At 45.9% G+C, this 3,563-nt stretch overlaps 1 pseudogene; it reads right to left on the bottom strand.

The window, feature by feature from the left end:
* Positions 1 to 2,359: 2,359 nt before the first annotated feature.
* LOC102264582 (ferritin light chain pseudogene) lies at positions 2,360 to 3,249 on the bottom strand (annotated as a pseudogene).
* Between the last annotated feature and the right edge of the window lie 314 nt (positions 3,250 to 3,563).

The raw sequence follows: 3,563 nt of genomic DNA, 5'->3' as shown, positions 1-3,563 counted from the left end.
AAACCATAGCCTTGACTAGACGAACCTTTGTTGGCAAAGTAATGTCTCTGTTTTTGAATATGCTATCTAGGTTGGTCATAACTTTCCTTCCAAGGAGTAAGCATCTTTTAATTTCATGGCTGCAGTCACCATCTGTAGTGATTTTGGAGCCCAGAAAAATAAAGTCTGACAATGTTTCCACTGTTTCCCCATCTATTTCCCATGAAGTGGTGGGACCAGATGCCATGATCTTCGTTTTCTGAATGTTGAGCTTTAAGCCAACTTTTTCACTCTCCACTTTCACTTTCATCAAGAGGCTTTTGAGTTCCTCTTCACTTTCTGCCATAAGGGTGGTGTCATCTGCATATCTGAGGTTATTGATATTTCTCCTGGCAATCTTGATTCCAGCTTGTGTTTCTTCCAGCCCAGCATTTCTCATGATGTACTCTGCATAGAAGTTAAATAAGCAGGGTGACAATATACAGCCTTGACGTACTCCTTTTCCTATTTGGAACCAGTCTGTTGTTCCATGTCCAGTTCTAACTGTTGCTTCCTGACCTGCATACAAATTTCTCAAGAGGCAGCTCAGGTGGTCTGGTATTCCCATCTCTTTCAGAATTTTACTCTTAGGAAGTCCAAAAATAAGAGGTTGGTTTTCTGTGAAATTTAGTCTTCCCGTAGCCTCATCCTGCAGGTCCTTCCTCTGCAGTAAATGGCAGCCGTGTCCATCAATGCATTGCATCAGGCTGACACTGAGCTTCACCCTGGATTTCTCTCCCCCAATCCTACATCCAGTGCCTCAAGCCCTGGCAGTTTAACCTCCAAATTAGTCCTTGGATTTTGCCACTCCTCTTCATTTTTCTGGCCACCTCTTTATCCAAGCCACAGGTTCTCACCCAGACTACCTATACCTACTGCCTTCAATCCTTTCTCATCACAGTCACAGAAATGACCTTAAAATGTCCACTGGGTCACTTCACCCCAGTGCTTGCAACTCTTGCATAACGTCTTATCACATTTAGAACAAAATCCTAAGAAAATAAATGTTTTGCTTGATTTCTCCCCTGCCCTCCGCTCTACCTCTTCTCCTACTTTTCTCCTTCTTCCCTTTGCACTAGCCTCCTGGACTTTCAGTTCTCAGAACAAAGGCAGCATATTCCAATGCATATATGGAGGGGATAGGCAGGGAAGGAAATGAGGGAATGGAGACTAAAAAGAGCAGGCTGCTGCCTCCCTCATGTAAAATGTCTTCAAACAGGAGAGCAAAATGATGTATTTTTTCAAAGCCGACTGGATCCCTCAAGGGAGGTTTAAGAGAAGCAGTAACAGTGTTCATGTGATGGAACAGAGATCCAGAAAAATCTTACTCTTCCTCTAAGATGAGATCATAAGGTAGAACCAAAATGTAAGGTGTTTAAGGACAGAAAGCACTCATTAGACCTGAACTCATAAAACCAGAAGAGGAAAAGAAAATTTCACATGACTTTTAGGATAATTCTTCAGAGAATAAAATCCAATCCAGGAAAAGTGAAGGTCAGTACCTGAATAATCCAGATAATTCCTTTGACTCTTGGCGACATTTTCCCATGATTTATAAATTCTACATTTGTGTGTAGTCTTTGATTATTCTCTGGCTTCCATGACTATGTTCTTTCTCTCAAAGTGCATCAAAACCCCCTTGTGAAAGAGCATTCAGGTGGCTCAGTGGTAAAGAATCTGCCTGCCAATGAAGGAGACAAATTCAGGAGAAGCAGGTTTGAGTTCTGGGTGGAAAACATCCCGTAGAGAAAGAAATGGCAACCCACTCCAGTATCCTTGCTTGGGAAATCTCAAAATCTCATGGACAGAGGAGACTGGCAGGCGTGACCATGGTGTCGCAGAGCCGGACACAATTGAAGTGACTTAGCACACGTGCACACAGTGTTTTCCAGGAGATCTGCCAGGTGTTTCACGCATCATATTTTATCTAACCTTGACCTTAGCCTAAGAGGGTGGGTAGTGTTGCCTTGGAGGGGCCTCAGGATGCCCCATAGTCTGCCCAGGTAGCCTGGGATGGGTGGGGAGCGCCTGCTCCTGGGCCTGTCCTTGGCTCAAGTGTCTGTGAGCTGTCAATGGGGAATCTATCACCCACTGCTGGGATTGCAACAGGCCAAATGATGTGAAAATCACAACACAAAACAGTGCACTAATTAAAGGCACATAAGTCATCAGTGTGATCTGGATATTCTTCCCCTGCAGGACTATTTACAAGGGAAACCACTTCACAACAAGAAGATCCTTGCAAATATATGATTAGCACCTTCCAGTTACTCTGGAGGGAAGCAGAAAACTTAAACTTTGAGAATGACACTGTAAACCCACTGATCTGTCACACTCTCTCTTTTTTTTTTTTTTATGCTGCAAAAAGCTTTATTGTTTCCATATGGTCCAAGGCTTGAGAGAGGGCTCCAGGGTGTTAAAAAAGCTGCCTAGTAGCTGCAGAGAGGGGCTTCAGGCAGCCCTGATGTTAGGTGGGTTCTTCAATGGCCACTGGTCTCCAGAAGCTCCTAGTCGTGCTTGAGGGTGAGCCTTTCAAAGAGATACTCGCCCAACCCAGCCTGGGGACCAGCCAGCCTGCGGAGGTTGGTCAGGTGGTCACCCATCTTCTTGATGAGTTTCACTTCCTCATCTAGGAAGTGGTTCTCCAGGAAGTCACAGATGTGGGGGTCTCCGCGGGCAGAAGCCAGGCCATGCAGATCCAACAGGGCTTGATTCAGGTTCTTCTCTATGAGAAGGGCGGCCTCCATAGCGTCCTGGGTTTTACCCCACTCATCTTGAGATGGCTTCTGCACGTCCAGGAAGAGGGCGCGGCCGCCACGCTGGTTTTGCAGTTTCAAGAGACGCTCAGCGCCCTCGCGCTTCTCCTTGGCCAATTCGCGAAAAAAGTGACCCACACCCTCCAGGGCCACATCGTCGCGGTCGAAATAGAAGCCCAGAGAGAGGTAGGTGTAGGAGGCCCGCAGTTGCATGTTAACCAGGCGGTTGACGGCGGCCTCCACCTCGGTAGAATAATTCTGACGAATCTGGGAGCTCATGATTGGTCGGTAATAATAAGGAGTTAAAAAATGGTGGCTGGTCCCGGTGATCGCGGACAGCTGAGTGGCTGACTCCGAAGGTTGCGACTGGAAAAAAGGTTGGAGGGTGGTCGGAGGCTGGAGCAAGGGGCGTCCCTGGGTCTGTTCCGTCCAAGCACTGTTGAAGCAAGAGACAGATCCGCGGGGCCGCCGAGCGCACTTCTGTCACACTCTCTTTTACCCTTTGGACCGATAGTCAGCTCTCTAATCCCCTTGCTACAACCATCCATAATACTTGGTTTTCTATCTCAAGATCTTTCCAAATGTTTACCCAAAACAACATACACACATTTCCATATTTTTATCAGGATAAGATTATTAATACATTGCTGTATGTAATTTTATTTCCACTACATGTGTCACAAACACATTTCCAGCTATGTACAAGCAGGTCTTCTCACTTTTTCAGCTTCATATAATTCTCCAGCGTACAGATGACAAGAAAGCACTCTTACCCCTTTATTAATAGTC

The sequence above is a fragment of the Bos mutus genome, chromosome 16 (assembly GCF_027580195.1).
Source record: "Bos mutus isolate GX-2022 chromosome 16, NWIPB_WYAK_1.1, whole genome shotgun sequence".
NCBI lineage: Eukaryota > Metazoa > Chordata > Mammalia > Artiodactyla > Bovidae > Bos > Bos mutus.
Note: the sequence above shows the minus strand (reverse complement) of the source record. Positions and strands in the feature narration are given on the sequence as shown.